Source organism: Ammospiza caudacuta, chromosome 8, assembly GCF_027887145.1.
Source record: "Ammospiza caudacuta isolate bAmmCau1 chromosome 8, bAmmCau1.pri, whole genome shotgun sequence".
Classification (NCBI taxonomy): Eukaryota; Metazoa; Chordata; class Aves; order Passeriformes; family Passerellidae; genus Ammospiza; species Ammospiza caudacuta.
In genome coordinates this window covers 9,142,921-9,161,166 of record NC_080600.1, presented here as the reverse complement: position 1 = coordinate 9,161,166, position 18,246 = coordinate 9,142,921, and the positions used below count along the sequence as shown (strand labels likewise).

The 18,246-nt window shown below is 48.9% G+C and overlaps 1 protein-coding gene across 1 annotated transcript in view; it reads left to right on the top strand.

The window, feature by feature from the left end:
- VWC2L (von Willebrand factor C domain containing 2 like) overlaps positions 1 to 18,246 on the top strand; it is a 41,402-nt gene that overhangs the window by 17,721 nt on the left and 5,435 nt on the right. The window lies entirely within an intron of this gene.

The following is an 18,246-nucleotide window of genomic DNA, read 5'->3' as shown; positions in this document are numbered from 1 at the left end:
ATAAATATTACTTGAAATCCTGAGGTTTGTATCTGTATTTTTGTTCCAAAATATTTTGTCAGATTTTCATTGAGTTTTGTGTTTCTGTTGGAAAGCAGAAAATGTTTGTAGGAAATCTCATTGGTTTGCTTTTATTGCTGAAGTGCAGAGGAGAGGTTTGTTACCCGGCTCTGTGCGCCACCTTTGTGTACAGCTGTGTTTGGCTGTGAGGTTTCTCATCACACTCACCAAGATTGGTGTCCTGGGTTGGTGACTCAGGCTGTCCCCAGGCCTGTCACTGAGCTCAGACCCACTGACACCCCAACAAACACCTCTGCAGCTTGTGTGGCCTCTGTTCCTGTCTCAGGTAGGGCACCATCCCAAATCCCCTCATTTCCAGTGGCAGCACATCCCACCCAGCCTGTGTCACATCAATGCCACCTGTGAGCATCCCTGGGCTTCCCAGGAGTGCAGGCTCACAGGGGCTCTCACAGCCCCCTGCTGCGTTTCCCACCATGGCCATTCCCCCCAGGACCCCTTTGGGGGTTGGTGGCTTTCTGTGACGGTGACCAGGGCTGAGAAGCATCTTTCTTCCCACAACAGCCACGGGGAAAGGGAAAGAGCAGCTCCTGCTGGTGGCACAAGGACAGGAGGGCAGGAGGAAAATCAGCTGCGTGCTGAAGGGACTGTGGGACACAGTGAAGTGATTGGAACCCTCACAGGGAAACCAGGAGGCTTCATCCATGGTTTTAGCCAATCTCTCCACTGCTCTCTTTGCTCATCTCTTGGGGATACACATAAAGCTCTACATCTGAGACCTGTTTTAGGCAGGGATGTATTTCCCACCACCCCCTTCAGAGCATCCTGGATGCCTTGGGAATGCTGGTCTCTGGGGCTGCAGCACAGCTCAGCCAGTGGAGGTCCTGGCAGTTCCTTGGGATGGAGGAGCATGTCTGCATGGGGTGCTGTGGGGGAGCTGCACCCCTGCTGGTGTTCCAGCCTGGCTGTAGGGAGGGACACCCCTCAGCTGGAAGGGCTGTCTGCTCCTGCTGCTGCTGCTGGGGCTGGCTGGCTTATAGCTGGCCCAAGCTGGCAGTTTTGGCTGTGTCCTTCACAATGTAATGCAGTGATTCCCACATGACAGAAATTGGTAGGCACCAAGGCAGTTCCTATGTCGTGGGAAATCTGATACCAGAGTTTGTCACTGCTCCTGGATGTGGCTGAGTGTGGCACACAGTGTTCACCTTTCTCTTACAGTCTGAGAGATTAAAATGGAAGTGTAGCAGCCATTCCTGTGTCCCTTCCCATCTGAATCCCTCTGACACATCCTAATGAATGAGGAGCACAGTGTCTGTGCTCATCTTGAGACCAACATCTTGTCTTGCAGCTCTCTGCTTCAGCCACCCAATTAAAGCTCAGTTTCACAAATGCATGAAGATAACACAAACTGACAGACCCACTTAATGACTGAAACACCCTTTGTAAATTTATTTTTTTCCTTCCATTGGGTAGCTTTTGTCTTCTGCCAAGGTGGTGAAGACACAGTGCCATGTTCTGGTGTGATGAAAAGATTTTAGTCCCTGTGGTTGTAATGTCAGGCTGACAAACAGAAGAGCACAAGGGATACAGTTGTTGGGGCAGGGAGTATTCTCTGTGGTGCAAATCCTCAATTCAAAAGCTACCCCTTAAAGTTTTGGTAGGGAAAATCCTTATTTTAGGTTAAGCACAGCCCTGCATCATTTGCTGCACTATGCTAGGAGCATGACTTGCCTGCTTGTTTAGCTGTTGCTGCTATTAATGAGAGAATAATTCTCTTTCCGTGCAGTCAGGTAGATTTTCATAACCTTATTAATTATGTTCTGCCAAGGGCAGAAGTGCTGTGATTCAGTGAGCACTGGCACAGGCTGCCCACAGAAGCTGTGACTGCCCCATCCCAGGCAGTGTCCAAGGCCAGCTTGGACAGGGCTTGGAGCAGCCAGGGATAGTGAAGGTGTCCTGCCCATGGCAGGGGATGGAAGGGATGATCTTTGAAATCCCTTCTGACCCAAACCAGTCTGGAATTCTGTGATTCTGTGATAATGGAAAAATCTGTTGATTCTAACATTCCTGGCCTTTCATAGAAAGCCAATACTGATTTCTCTCCCATCATTTAAGAGCAGTCTGAACAAACGGCTTGGGAGATTTGCTCCTTCTTGGCCAAAGAAATGAAATTGTTATCTCGTGCCTCACTAACCACAGCAGCTCCTTCAAGGCTGGCTGTTCCTGGCAAGGGATCCCACATTCCACATTGAGCATGCAGACTTCACTGGGAGGCTCCAATCTGGGGGTGAAGGAGGCAGAGGACGTTTTCTCCTTCATGTCCTATCATCCAATTTGTCAGAGTGGATTTTGAGGGCGATGGCTCCAGGTGCTGTGCAGCATTTCTGTCACAGAGATGAAAGGTCACTGGATTTCACGTTTCCTGGTAGTGACAGACCGCAGAATTATGGCCTCGAGTTGTTCTTTCCAGTCCCTGTGACTCCTCCAGACAAAAGTGTGTCACCGCTGTTAACTCTCTGCTGTGTGGAGCCTCCAAGTGCCTGGCACTGTGAGAGTGCAGCTCGTGGTGCCCCCACCTCTGTCCCTCCTGCCCCAGGTCCTGCTGCAGTTCTGTGAGAACATCCCCCCACTCTGCCAGAGCCAAAATTCCCAGCCAGGTCTGCATGGCCAGGGCTGCAGAGGTGCCTGTGAGGTGTTCTGGGCCCTTCTCTGCTCACCCTGTGCCCTTCATTCCCAGAGCTCTGCTTGTCCCTCCACATAAACCCATCCACTGCTGTGGGGTGAGCCCTGCTATTGGGCTGTGTGTGTTTTAGCTCCCTTTCTGTGCATCACTTGGAGGTTGCTCTTCCCATTTCCTTCAACCCTTTGGATGAGGTCTGGGAGCAGGGGATGGGGGCATCCCCACTGTATCATCCCTCACATCCTTTCATTTGGTTTAATCTGTGCTCCAGATTAAATGGGTTCCTCTGCTTTGCCAGCTTCAAGCAACTCTCACCTGCTGCGCTGCACAAAGGGAGAAATTCCCTGTGCTTCATTTTCTTGAGGGATGAACAAAACAAATATTATACATTTTTGGGTTGGGTCTGGTTTTGCCTCCAATTTAAGTTTATTGTCACCAATCCTCAACAAAAGAATTTGTTGCCCAAGGAGCCAGATAAAAGCTAACATGTCCACAGTGGAATATTTCCTGGCAAGTGTGCTTACTCAGCCTGGGCTTCTGAAGACATTTGTGATGGAATACTGGGCAGCAGGAAGACATTTTGTAGATAATGTGTCACTGAGTCTTTAATTAAAGTTTTAAATTATCACACTTGATACAGATTTCCAAGTAAAGAGGCTGATCCTGCCATCCACACACAAGTAAAAGATCCCTTTGACCTTCAACAGATTTTACATTGGTAAAATAGCATGTCTTCATGCAAAGCTCTTGTGGGTATTTATTATAATATGGTATAAATATTAATTAATCCCTACAAATATCTTCATATTTGAGGGCATGAGCACAAATGTGAGTAAATAATAATTTATTTCTGTGCATATAAACCCACATTTCACCTAAGCTTCTGTCTTAATTTATTGAAATATAAACTCAGTGCTCATTATTTCTCTGTTGGAGTTAATTTGAAATAAGCATTCTGCACCCCAGCCTGATCCTGCTGTAACACAGTGTGTCTTGCTCAGGAACCCCCCAGGGATTTTCCCAGCCTGTTGAAGCCTCTCCTTTGGCAAACAAATCCGTGTTCCATGTGTCCCTGAGTGAGCTTGGCATGTCTCTGTGTGCAATAACACCTGGGGGCAGACCTTTGATGCCGCCTTTTCTTAGCAAGAGCTATGCAGAAATGCATTTTTTCTGAGTGGGAGATGTTTGGGAGTGCCCAGGGGGTGTCCCTTTGGAAAAGCTGGGCTGTGGGCACTGGGGCACTTGGTGAATGGGCATGGGCCAGGCTGTTCCTGTCCTGCCCGGCCAGTTCAGAGGTGGTTCATGAGCTTCATTTCCATTCCCAAAGTAAGCAGGGCAGGAATGCCACAGGAAGAGGCACTGGCAGTGCAGGCAGGGAGCAGGGCTCTTCCTTCCCAACCAGGACAGCCAAACCCCTGCTCAGGGATTGCCCTGGCAGGGCAATGGGAGCTGTCCTCTTTGCAAAACCCTTTGGGATTTGGCAGGACAAAAGGCCCCATCTCAGTTCTTGTAGGTGATGGATTAACAGTGCATATTGGTAAGCAGTACTGACAAAAACCCTTCCCCACATGGTCTCTGTTGTTCCAAATTATCACTGCTTGAAAAGTGCCAAGGTTTTAATATGGAATAATCCAGTGCATAAATGTAGCTTGTTACTTATCTGCAAGATGTGGATCGCTGAAGCTCCAGGTCATTGTTTTGGAAAGCTTCTGCTTCCAACTTGATCAGTGACAAAAAAAAACAATCAAGGAAGCATGGAAAAAAATTACTAAAATTTGAGGAAAAAAGAGGGAAGGATTTGGGGACAGGATGTTTTGTCTGCCATTTGATTAAATACAACTGTTGGAGGATAAAGGCGACACAGAAATTGTGGCAAGAGGATGAGAGAAGACTTCATGTTCATTTGCTTTGTGGAAAACAGTGATTTGGAGCCATGGGGAGATCCCTTTAAAGAAAAATAAAAACAACAACAACTAAATAAAATTCCTCTTCTAATTTATTTCAGAAATTCCTGAAATGGCCAGATTTTAAGATTGCACTTAAACCCCCTTCAGTCCCAGTCTATGCAATGTGCTGGTTGGTTGTGCAGATGCCAGGGAATGTGCCCAGCCAAGGAGAAGAAGTGCTCCCCACACCGGATTTTGCTGGAATCCACCATCCTCTCCCCAGGTCCTGGCAGCTGAAGGCAGTAGCATAGCATAGCCCCATCACCCTGCATGGTTGGGAATTACTGATGGCAGCCAACCTTTGGGGCACTTGGTCACCCCCACGGCCACCACCCCCTTCAGGTGTCATCCTGAGGGGCCACAGGAAGGACTGGATGATGCTCTCTGGGATGGCCACCAGGAGTGTGAACTGTGTAGCCCTCTGAGCTCAACTGAAGCAGTGATTTCCTTACCAACAGAAGAAAAGAAAAGGATTGATTTGAAAGCTGGTAGAAGATCAAGACTGAAAATGAAGAGGTGTATTTGAGCCAGGCAGACACCAACCTGACAAAATACTCCAGTGCTTGCTTTACTGTTCCTTAAGAAGTCATTTCCCTGAAACTGATTTCCAGTGGAGCTCGTCCATCTGATCACTTCAGGCCAAGGGGTTAAAAGCATGTAGGTGCTGAACTTGACACAAAAGCATCTGTCAAGACCTAGATCCTCCACTGCTTTGGAAATCTCCAGCACTTGGATTCTCCAGCTGCTCAAATGCCCTGCTGACTCAAGATGGGTCACAGCTTTTGGAAGAGGCCTCAATAACAGTGAAAAGCTTTGGAAAAGTTGAAACCTCCAAAATTAGCCATGCTGATGTTAGACAGCATCAGGGAGGGCTGAGCTGATCTGCCACCTTGTGAAGTTTCAGAGGAAGTGAGACTGAGAGCGACGAGGGAGAGGAAAAGCCTTTAGAGAACAAAAAAGCCCTGAACTGAGCTGCACTTAATGTGATGAAACCCATCCCACAGCTCAGTGCTCACACAAAGCCAGGCTGCTGGGCTGTGCAGTGGCAGGGATGCTGCTGCAGAGCTCCATTCCCAGGGAGCTGCAGCCTGGAGCCAGCAGGACAGCGGCCCCTGAACCTGGTGTGTTCACCCGCACGGGTCACCTGCTGCTTCCCAAGCCTCTGTGCTCTCTGCCCTGCAAGCAAGAAAGGGATCATTCACCAGTTAAACAGGAGGAAAAGGCTCTGCCTGACTGCTGCAGGCCAGGCAGGAGCTGAAATTGGTACCTGCTGGCCTGAATTGGTACCCCAGGTCCTAACCATGCTCCTGTGCTTCCACCACAGCAGAGTGCAGATGAATGTAACAGGCACCCTGAAGGGAGGATCATGGAAGGGTCAGGGAGGATCATGAGGAGCCATTTGTGGGACAGGAGCAGCTCCAAAGCCCTCTTTCAGCTCTCAGAGATGTGGGAAACACGTTACCTGCTCTGCATTACTCCTCAAACTCAGAAATATTTATGAAGAAGCTTTTGCTCATCATGGTTGTTCTCCCTTGGGGAGATGTGCTGAAGTTTGTGTGCACTGGCCTGTGAGAGTGCTAGTTCAAGGTTCACTATCATCATGATTGTGTCTTGTAGAGAAGGGCTGGGTTAGGGGGTGTTGGAGGGGAGGGAGGAGTTCCTACATTCCAGCTGGGAAGCCAGGTTCCTTTGCAGAACACAAGGAGCCTGGGCAGTGCTGAAATTCAAGCAGGCACTGTATTGCTGTTCCTCACCTGGTTCTTGGTGTGACTTTAAAATACCAGAAGTGACTTTATGATCCAATGACACTGCTGTAAACCACTTTGCTGCAAGAGAAGCTGAAAGCCAAATCCTGTGTCGGTGTCACTTGGTGTAAAACAGCATTTTTTACTCTGATTTACTCCAGCTGAGGATCTGACCTGCTGGTACCTCTGGGTGGCTCAGAGGCACACTGCAGGAGGCTGGGGTGTTTAGCATGGTCAGGGTTCTGAAAGGATTAGAGAGGCTTTGCTTTGGCTGCTCCAGAAGGTTGGGGTTGTGAGGCATGTCTGTGTGAGAAGAGTGGCAGACACTGTCTTCATGTATTTCTCATTTGATGAATGTTTAATGCTTCTTTATTGGAGCCTACACATATGTAGAGTAGAGGTCTTTAAGAAGGGGTTGACTTATTTCAAATAATTTATGTCTGAGCTGCTCCTTTTAGATGAAATGCAGACTTTACAGAGCAAAGAGACTGAAATGAAAATATGAATTAAAGATTAGAGCTAAGCAAGTCTGAGAACACTTGGAATTAAGAAAGGCGCTTACAAGTTTTCTCCTCCTGCTTCCTTTTCTTCCCTCCACCTTTCCTACATCTCCATCCCCTCTCCTTTGGCAGGGTGCTGCATTCCAGGGCAGCCTTCTGTCCCTCCCACAGGGCACAGCTGGGTGAAGGACAGCAGGGCAGTAATTTCAACCTGGCTGTTACTGTGTGGCCATACACGACCCCAGCCTGTCCCTTGCCAACTCACCCATCCCTTTGGCTGGAGAGACTAAAAGGGGGTTGAAGGTGTGTTTCTCTTCATCTCTCTCCCTGATTTGCTGGTGAAGTGCCTCACCTGAACAGAACAAAAAGGAGAGCATTTTGCCAGAGGGACCCTCAATTTGCAGCACAGCCAGGTGAGGGTGCAAGGACACCGTGTGTGGGTGGCAGTGGCGCTGCTGTGTGACAGGGGTGGCGCTGTGCTGCCTGAGGGAGGTTCCTGTAGGACAGGGAGGGGCTGGGACAGTGCCAGCCATCACATAACTCCTGTTGCACAGGGTGCTCTGCTGCCCACAAACATCAGCATCCATCACTTCCCCCCCTTGGCCCCGCCCTCGCTCCCAGCTGCCTTGCTTGCCTTTGCACAGGTGCCTTCAGTGTCAATGCAAGCCCAGCACCAGGGCACTGCAACTGCAGCAATGGCTGCAAAAGAGCTTGGCTGGCGCAGGGCTTCCTTTCTTGCTCTCCTTGTTCGTGTTTTCTGCAGTGTTGGTCTGAATTGCTGCCCAAGACTGAAGAGCTTAGGCTTGGTCATGAGCAAATAAAATCCTGGTGGGAATGAGGAGAGGATGTTGCTTTCTTTGCTGTGGCTGGTGGGGTTGGCCTGGGTCAGTTCTTTGCAGCTCTGGCCGTGTTGATGCAGCTCAAGGACGGAGGAGTCACCCATGGGACCCTATGAGCATTTGTAATGGGAGGTGAACTCCAGGATGTCCATATTCCACTTGTGCCCACTTCTGGAATCAGAATCCCCTCAAGGAACTCACTGAGGAGTTCAAAGGAGTCATTACAGACCAGTACCACCATTGATGCAGACTGGTGTAACTCATTTTACACCAACTAAGCACAATCTGTCCCAGTTACAAATGTTTTGTGCCAGGTAGTGCTGGTAGGGAAGCAGTTTGTTAGAATAAATGGAGCAGGAGCTGATGCTCCAAAGAGAGGAGTGCTGGTGTCCTGCCCAAGGATCTGTTGGGAGCAGTGGATTTGCATGAAGAAGAGCACACAGAGTTCTCCCCAGGCTGTCAAAGTTCTGACATTTTCACTGCAGCTGCCTGAGAGTATTTGAAGAAGATGGGAATATGTTGGTCAGAAAATGCTGACTCACTGAAACCTCCCTGGGAAAAGGGCCAATTACAGCAAACTCGCTGTTTGTACCTCAGAAAGGTTTGGGAAAAAAACTGGAAGTGATGAGATGCCTCATTTAATGCTTTCAGAACAAACTCCCTCAAACCTGGGAGGATAAAAGGGGTGATATGGTTTCAGATGTAGATCTTTGTTTTATACTTTGGAATATTTCAATGGAAAAGACAAAGGGACGTTTTGTCCTATTATTTCAGACAGCCTGCTCTGGTTTTTACTGAAAGCAGAAAGTGTTTGCACCTTTGACTTTCCCTCCCCAGGTGAGTGGGAGAGGAATAGGAGAAAAACTCTGTCTGATGGGAAATGTCCTTCCTGCTTGGCTCTCCCTCTCATCTGGGTAAGTAACCAGGTCCAGGATCGATGGGAACTGACAAGGAAAATGGAAAGGGACAATTTACAAAGGGCTGGAGTGACAGGACAAGGGGGAATGGCTTCCCACTGACAGAGTTTAGACAACTGGGAGGAATTCTTCCCTGAGGGTGGTGAGGCCCTGGCACAGAGTGCCCAGAGAAGCTGTGGCTGCCCCTGCATTCCTGGAAGCTCTCACCAGGTACAGAAAGGGCTACAACACCCAGGCAGTCACTGCTCCCCCTTAACAACTGCCTGTGCTACAAGGAAAGCAGCAAGAGGGAATTTCTGGTTACTTTTCAAGCTGTGCCAAACAAAAAAGAAATGTTTTATTACAGGCAACCTCAAACTGTAATTATTAAATTGGAAATTAAATGGGGAACTGTGTTAAAGAATGAAAACCTGCCCACAACTGTAACGATCAGATACATTTGCTGGTTTTGTACAGAAGCCACTTTTTGTCTTGGCCACATCAAGCCCCCCCAGAGAGTAAATATGCTGTGATCCAGTCCCTGAGGCTGCTGTAAACCAGCCTGGCTGCCTTGCTCCAAGGGAAACATCCAGGTTTTGTGTGCTGGGGATCTGCCCCCACTCTCATTCATACTAGCAGCTGGATAGTGAAGGTTTCACATGCAGAAAAATAATCAGGGCCAGTTCCTGGGTCTGCATAGGCCCCTCCTTGGACAGCTTCACCCACACTTGAGAGACACCCCTGCCCAAATGGTTATCTGGGTTTCCTAGTTGGGTCAACCCCTGAAATAAAGGTGCCTGCTTTTCTTTACAGATTTAGCCTAACTCCTATCTATGGATCCAAAGGCTAGAGGGGAGCTGCTGAGACAGGAGTGGCCTCCACAGAAGGCATTACAAGCCCCCAGCAAGGAACACCCAGGACTTTCCTTGCTCCCCTATTGTGTGCACAGTGGTTTTGTAGCTTGCACTGCCCCTTCTCCTGTGCTTGTTTTCTCCCTCTCAAGGGAGTGCTGCCTGTTCTCTCCCTCTTCATGTGCCCAAGCTCCTCTTGTAACCAAGGGTTAAAGTAGCCACAGATGAGAGAAGATGAGAGGAGAGCATCAGCTAATTAAGAGCAGTGCTTGACAGGTTCCTGTGGGATGCTGACAGGCACCATGACTGCCAGGACAAGCTGTGCCCAACAAGCCGTGCTCTTCCACCCATGGATGCACCAGCCTTCCAAAGCAAACATGAGCCTGGTCAACATGAAAGGTTTTACCTTGTGCATGCCACAGGCCAAATGTGCACATTAAATTATCCTGTTGCTAAGGCTCAGTTGAAGAGGGAGGTGGTGTGAAAGCTTCTCCTTGCTGGAACAGGGCTTGCCAGATGTGATGGTGAGGCTCAAGGTGCATCACGAAGATGTGTGCCTGACTGAGGTCTGGGCTTTCTAGACACAATGTGCCCTGGCACAGGAAGTGTTGGCACAGGGAAGTCATGGGCTCATTCAATGTTGGCTCCAAGGTGGGGCCAACCCAAAGGTTCTCATCACTGTGTGCATTCATAGGGCACAGCTGTGGGGGTCAGCAAGACAGCATTGACTTTCTCTTTTCCACTAATCTGTTGGGCAAAAATAATTAAATACAATCCCCCACATAAGCGCATCATGTCTCAAACTTCACCAGGGGGTGAGGTGGGAGCAGCAGTGGGGCTGGCACTGCTGGCAGGCCTGGCACCTGGCAGCACACAGTAGGAATCCTGACAAATGCCATGGGCACTGCCCCCCAGCAGTGTGTCCCATGTGCTGCAGTGTCTCCTTGTGCAGTTCACCCCATGGTGGCTGAGTTTCTGCATCTCTCAGCTGAAATCAGCTGCTGCATTGAGGAGTTTGGCAGCGCACCCAGGAGGGGATCTCTGGGGCAGAGGAACATCGCACACTTGGACATCAGCACCCAGAAATCATCACAGAAGAGTTTGGGTAAGAAAGGGCCTTGAAGATCATCCAGTTCCATCCACACTGCTGCTTTGAATTACAGCAGGCAGGCAGTCCCTGTGTTAGGGATGACATTTTCCTTCTTTTAGTGTCTCCATCTGTGCCAGACATGTATTTGTGCCCCTCATGTCATCCTGCCCCTAATGTTTCACAAGACCTGTCCTAAGTTTTCTCCAAAAATTTGCCAGCTGAAAAATAAATAAAGACAAGAGAGTTTGTTCTCTGAGTTTGGCACTTCATGGGCCAGGGAGGAAGGATGCAAAGGAAGAGTCAGGGAGGGGATCTGTCTCAGTGGCCCTGGGGCAATGCTGTCTTCAAGACAAGCATTTTCCTGGCTTTCTTCTGGGGCTAAAACTGAGACAGAAAGAAACCACAGCATAACTTCTGCCATTGGCAGGTTCTTCTCTTCCAATGGCTATGTTTGCAGAGTGCTTTGCTTTGCTCTTTGGGGCAGTTTTGGCTACTGCTGCCATATGTACAGGGAACATCTGGAAATCTGCTCCCAGCTTTAGCAAGTGCTAACAGGGACCAGTTTGTATGATTCCAGTTGTGTTCACTGGGCCCATGTTTGTTAGCTGCCTGCAGCAGCTCCACCTTGAGCACACTTGGGCTCCCCCTTGTACCCCAAGAAGGCAGGATCTGGGTCCTACCCTGTGTCAGGGCATCACAAAGCCTTCCAGCCTCCCCAGGAACTCCCACCCTCTTGTAGTTGCAGGGTTTGGAGTGGTTCTGGCTTTTGGGGTGTTTGTTTTCCCATCTTTTTTTACTTCTTGTGGCTGTTGAGCTCAGCTTTTGTTTTATGTGTTCAGGAGTACAGGAGTGTGTTTCATTTTCCAGATTAGAAAATGCTCAGAGGTATAATCAGGTCCTTCCACAGTATTTAATTATCCATAATTAAAGGCATCTACACAAAGCAGCAATTTTCAAAGACTATTCCTGTGTTACATTGCTAATGAATTAAGTAATTAATTGGCATTGAAAAAATACAATAGGAAACATCAATCTTTTAAAGTAAAGCATTTTTCAGGGGTTTTATAAAATCATTAACTCATATCAGGTCAGGAGCTGTTCTAATGTCTAAATCCCTCTTCTGGCTTTAAAAAAAATTTCTAAGGCACAGAATGAACGCAGGAAAAACAAGGCAGGGAATACTAGCTGAAGAGTGTGGGAATACTCCCCATTTGGGGAATTTTTGGGTGTCATTGTCCCTCACTTTGCCAGCCTGTCCCACAGTTCCTTCCCTCTGCCAATAAGGTGAACCAGTTCCCTTCACACTTGAGAAGGCAGTTTGCAGCCTCAAGCCTTCCTGTTGCTGCAAGTCAAATCCATTTTCCTGCTGGATGTAGTTTGAATAACCTGCATCCCCTCATGAGCCCCCACTGCCTCTGTGCCTCAGTTTGCCCAGTGCACTTCCCTGTGCCAGGGGAAGGTGGGAGGAGAGAGGTTGTGAGCCATTCAGATCCTGTGGTGCCACTGAGACCAGAGGGTGAGCAAGAATTTCTTCTGGGAATGAATAAAAACAGACTACAGAGAAGGGCAACAAAGCATTTGGGAGGTTTGGGCAGGAGGGATGCAGAACCACGTGTAGGCAGCATCATTTTCCCACAGCCTTTCATCATTGTCAGCTGGTACCTCACAGAACTGTCCTGTCCCAGCACATCAGCACAGCCTCACCCTGCAGGGTACAAAGGCCCTCGTGCACTGTGGTGTTCTGTGGGGATACCCAGGGTTATGAGCAAAGGACCTTCCTTCTTTCACTGGGTGATGTCATTAAATGCAGCTGTTCCCATGCAAAACCAGCACTGCTCATTTAATTTCTGTCACCAGCCAGACTCTTTCTGAACCACCAGAAAGCACCCTGGAAATGCCATGGACACCATTCAATTCAGGGCATGGAACAGCATGGGAAGGGCAAAACCTGGGACAAAACATGGATTACAGCTCTTCTGCAGCTGCTGGAGAAAGCAGGGCAGGTGCCAGCAGAAGTGTTTAGGGGTCTGTTTATTCCAGAAGCACCAACCTCTGTTTGTGTCTTCTGTCCATCAGACCAAGGTGTGCCCGTCCTTGCAGTGCTTTGGTCTCCCCATGTGAGTCCTCAAGATCCATCCACCAATCCTGCCCTGCCCCTTCCATTCCCTGCTCCTCCTGTTTCCTCAGGAGATGCAGATTTTGGCACAGCAGTGCCAATTCCTGTCTCTCTACCACCAGCCTTAATGGCTGGGGTGGGGTCAGGGAAGATGTTCTCCTGATTTTCTTTTCCTGTGCCACAGGCAAGTAATTAACTTCCCCACATAAACGAAGAAATACTGTTTCTGCCATTGTGGTTATTCTGTTTCTACAAGTAATCAATCATTTGTATGGATTTGCATAGAAATGGAGCTTTGCCACTGCAGCCCATCCTAAATTTATAGGGATGAAAACAGGCAGATCCAAAGGCTGATGCTGTTAAACACCCCCCAGGAGATCCATCCTTTGACTGGAAGGGGAACCTTTGCTGACTGACTTTAACTTTTACCGTTAAATTCCCCTTTCATGTGGGTCTTACCTGGCTGTGGCCATCATTTCTGTGTCCATCATCACAGAGGCCAGGAGGCTGGGAATAGTGGAGGCCAGGGAGATGGGCGTGGTGGTGAAGGCAGCAGGAGATGGGTTCTGCTCAAAGTCAGCAGCAGAAAACTCAACAACTCAAACATGAGCCAAGAGCAGGAAGAAATGGTTTCCACAGGAGCTCCTCCCTTACATGGAAAGTTTTATCTTTGCTCTGAACTCCCATTTCTAACACAACCCCACATTTAAAACCATCCAAAAAACCAGGTAGGGAATGCAGGTGGGACCGTGCTGGTGCCCTCAAGGCATCACACCCACGCCATGGTGGCAGAAAGGCCTGAGGGCATTCTTCCATCAGTTGAGCCCATCCCACAGGGATCTGGGCTGCAGTGCTGCTGTTTCCAGACAGGAGCTGGAGGCTGATCCCTACATGTGGTTCCCCAGAGCTCAGGAAAGCCCCATTGCCCTGGCAGGGCCCTTGTGCCCACAGGCACCGATGGCCACTGCAGCAGGGCCTGGTGCTGGGCTGGCTTTGCAGCACGCTCCACCTCTAAAGGAACAACTCAGGTGAATGTGTAGCAGTCTTGGTTCTGCCCTACATTTTTTTTGCTCCCATTTGATACAAAATGAGCACAGTCAAAGTTTCCATTTCATTTATGACTAATCTGAAAAAATCCCCTCACCCCATAAAACATCGCACAGCTGTAGTGACCAAGTTAGATTCAATTCTGGCTTTATATTGAGTTGACATGAAGCCAGCTCTCTTCCATACATCATCTGTGATTGCAGTTAAGCATGAAATACTGTTTTAATTCTTACACCAAATGTGGGATATTTTTTTTCTGAAGAAAAAAAGACATAAAAATGTTAAAGTGGCCCATAAAAATCATTATATTTTCACACAAAGCGCAACCAAGAGGCGAATAAGTTGGCTAAAATCTCACAAGACCCAGGGAAAAAGTCCTGCTTGTTATTCTTTTGTTGTTAACCTTTGCCTTTGAGTGGACATGTCTGGGCAGGGTTCCACAGGCCTGGTGCTTTGCCATCCAGGGGCTATCTGGGCCCTTATTTCCCTACACCAGGGTGTCCTCCCATGCCTGCAGGGACCAAGAGCTGCAGCTGCCTGTGGGAGCTGACAGTGTCCCAGTGTCCCAGAGCACTGCAGGGTGAGCATGCATCCTTGGATGAGTTTGCTTCTCTGCATCCCAGTTCCTTCCTTGGGCAATACTGGCTGCAAGGGCACAGTCCTGGGCCTGAGCCTGTTCCATGGCACACATTGTTCTGTGGCTGCTCCTGGCACCTGAGCCAGGGAGGTGAAGGAAGCACAAACACTACAGCACATTATGCATGCTTTTATATATTTTTTTCTTCACCTGATGCAATAGTTTAATGGTAGTTCTATTAATTAATTTCTTTTCAATTAATCTATTTGATACCAGCTCAAAAAACTCACCTCACCTTTTAACATTTGAAGCATTAAAAGAATGAATGTACCTTCAGTGCTGCTGGAATTCATTTTGGGAAGTACTCATTTAGACAAATTTTTGAAAGCCTGCTACTTACCTGAAAGGTTAAAATTACCTCAGAGTAGCTTTTACAGCTGCAATCTACCTGTATTTTAAAAAGAAATCTATGCTATTTTCCCAAAACTTTATGCTGTCTGCAAAAAGATTTTTAAGAGCTAATGCTGTTTGTTTGCTCAGGTAAATGCTGAAACACAGATTTCTCCTTTAATAGGTGGCTACTGCTGCCTTTGAGGTGTTACAGTTTTCCTCCTCCAGCCCAGAGTGGGCACAGTAAAACCTGGTGCAGAAAATCTGCTTTGGATGCACAGTTTGTCCCTATGCAATGCTGGGCCCTTTGCCTTTGCAGTTTTTTTACAATTTTTCAGTGCTGATCAAGGTATTTGCACACACAGATCCTTTTAAAATGAAGAGGAATTTGGTATGTAAATCCCATAGGTGGCTTTGAAAATACCAACCTGCATTTTTACACTAAAAGGAGGGGGGAAAGCCCTGGATTTACAGATGGGTCTGAAACACTGGGAGTTGCTCTTGTGCTGTCTGGGAGCTGATCCACGTGCTGGCTCCTCCAGCCAGGTCACTTCAAGGTTGTATGAGTGAGCAGAGTGAATAAAGGGTTATGAGTTTGATACCTGTTAATTCCCACTGCAGCAATGCCTAACCCTGCTGGCCAGCAGTCCCTAACCCACAGCTGGGTTAGAAACCCAGGCAAATGGGCAGCCTGGGGCTGCAGGGAGCTCAAAGTGCACTTGGATATATGCTCCCAGCTCTGATTTTGGTGCCCTTGGGATCAGAAACAGAGGGGCTGGGTGCACAGGGCTGGGGGAAATGTCCATATGGGGAGGCAGATACCATTACCTAAAGCCGTGGGAAATGTACAGCATGCATTATTTTCTTTGGTGTGCCCAGATATGAGCTTTGCTCCACCATCTCCATGCTGCCTTCCCCGAGTGAGCTGTTCCAAAGGTCTGACCCAGAGCTCTGCTGCCCAGGGAAGGGAGGCTTGGACATGACCAGAAGCCATCAGACACTGGAAGTGTGGCTGCTCCATCCCTGGAAGTGTCAAGGACAGGTTGGATGGGGCTTGGAGCAGCCTGGTCCAGCAGAAGGTCTCCCTGCCCAGGGCAGAGGGTGGAGGTGGACGAGCTTTAAGGTCCTTTTCTACCCAAACCATTCTGGGATTCTGTGCTCAGTCTTGGCTTGGTCCCCTGTTGTCCAGCCCACCCCACAAGCACAGAAAGTGAAGAGTGGGGTGAGGCTCCACCATTTTCAGCTGCTGTGTTTGTCTGTGGAAGGGACACTGTCCCATCTGTCTTGGTGAGGGATGGTGTCCAGCTGTCCGCAGAGCTGGCATCCGTGTGGGCGCCCATGGACGTCACCGCTGCCAGACAGAGGGATTTTAAATTGCACCCATAGATCTTCCCTGCACCAAACCAGCCCTGCTGCACTACTTAGTGATGCCTGAAGTTATGTCTCCACATCAAATTAAGTAACTGTGCTATCAATAAGGAGGAGTAATGCCGTGTGTTCCCTTCTGGATGTCTCCCTGTCCCTCATGTTTGCTGCTGCTGATTAAGACGGATAAGGAGCCATCAGTATTTCTCTAACTGCAGTGCAAAGGCCTAAATCAGTCTCTGTCACTGGTGCCAGCTCACAATTTAGGGAACTCGAGTAAGGCCCTGCATCCATTAGACTGCAAGGCAGCAGAGACCTGGGATTGTCTGAGCACAGCCTGGATGATGTGACCCTCTCAGTGTGCAGAGAGCCAGGAGGGAATGAGGTCCCTGTCCCACTGGGCTGGCTGGGAGCTGCTGCTGTGTTGTATTTTCCTTATTGTGTGGCTGCATGGCTGGCAAAAGTCAGTGGAACAGCTCCCATTGACCTGAACTGAGCTTTTCACCTCCCCCTCGCCTTCTTAATGCATTCCTTCTAAAGATGGAGGGTTGCTTGGACTGAGCAACTTGGATTTCATTTGGACAAGGATGCTGCAGAGATATATATATATATATTAATGCAGAGATTAAATAACTTTTAGGCATCTTCAGGCATCCAGTAATGTGAATTATGGCTGGAAAAATCTCTCCTGTAAATATGCAGTACTTGAGAAGGGCTGTTAACGTTGACTTCTGAGCAGTGAAAAATGCAGGCAGGATGGAGAAGAGCTGCAGATGAGCTTCAGAGGAGTGGAATTCTTTGGGGCAGTGGTGCACATGACTGAAAGCTCCTGGACATCTAGAAGGCACCAGCAGATGACTCCAGGAGCTGTCAGCCAGAGCCAGCTCTCCCTGGGTGGCTGGGCAGGGTGGCAGGGGAAGAGTGAACCTCCCATGCTGGGGTCACCTCAAGGAAGAGACACTTGTTGCTACAGATGGGAGCCACACAGGACAAGGGGGAATGGGGTTAAACTGACAGAGGCCAAGGCTTTGTTTTGGTACTTGAAAATATCAACAGCAAGCCAAAAAAAGGGGAACAGAGCAATTCCTGAGCTTTTGGAAGGGTGCTGGAGCCACCACTGGCCACTGGAGGGAAGGAGGTTTAATTTGTGGCACTCAGGCTGGCATGGATTGGCAGATTCAGTTCTTAGTGCCTCCTGCAAATGGAGCAGCATACAGATTTTATTGAGGGGGCAGCTGATGCAGTGATGCAGTCTGTGCACCACAGGAGAGCTCACTGCTGCCTGAGAAGCAGCTTCCAGACTTGATGGGGACACTCACCTGAAGCAGTCCCGTTGGCAGCCCTGCAGGAGTCTCTGTGGTGGTTGGGTGGTTGGGTGATGATGGACTTTGAGTCCAGGGGGTTCTTTTCTCCTGGTGTTTGTACTGGGAGGAGCTGTGTCCTTTGCAGCCTGGGGAACATGGACACACCTGCCACAGCACGGTGCTGTCCCTCCTGCCACCACTGAGGAGTGGCAGACGTGGGTCAGAGCCAGGGGTTCCTGGGGTGGGAACTCACTGCCCCACATCCTGGGATCATGGCAGCCTCAGGCTTCAGCCATGCTCCCAGCCAGATCTCCAGCTCTGGCCTCCTTCTAACACAAGAAAGCTCAAGGGTTGTTTTCTATGGGTGGGGCTCTCAGCTGCCCCTGCAGAGTGTCACCAAATTTAATTTTCAGCAGGGCAGAGCTCAGCATCACCAGCTGATTTCTTTATGTCTCACCTCCTGCTTCTCCTGCTGCCTCCTTTCCCCAGGGAGATGGGCCTGGCACTCTGCATAGCAGAGTGAAAACAGGACTTCTTCCCTCCCCAGCTCCTTAATTAAAGCCACAAATTGAGCTCTTTTCTTGCAATCTGAAGTGATCGCATAAATAGCATTGCCAGAGCTACATGAACATTTGAAAAGATCCTGCAGGATCAGCAGAGAGGAGTGGTGTTATCCTCCAGAAATGGCAGCCATCATTAAAAACAAGATGATGGTTTTCTTTTCCTTCTGAGCACAGAGTTCAGCCCAGACATGGAAAAGTCCCAGGATGCAGGCACAGGCAATTTCTTGTCTCTGTGACAGAGCCTGGGGATTCTGTTGTGTTTTTCCTCTTTTTCTGTTGGGGATCCACGAGCATCCTTGTGTGGATTCCAAGTGGCATC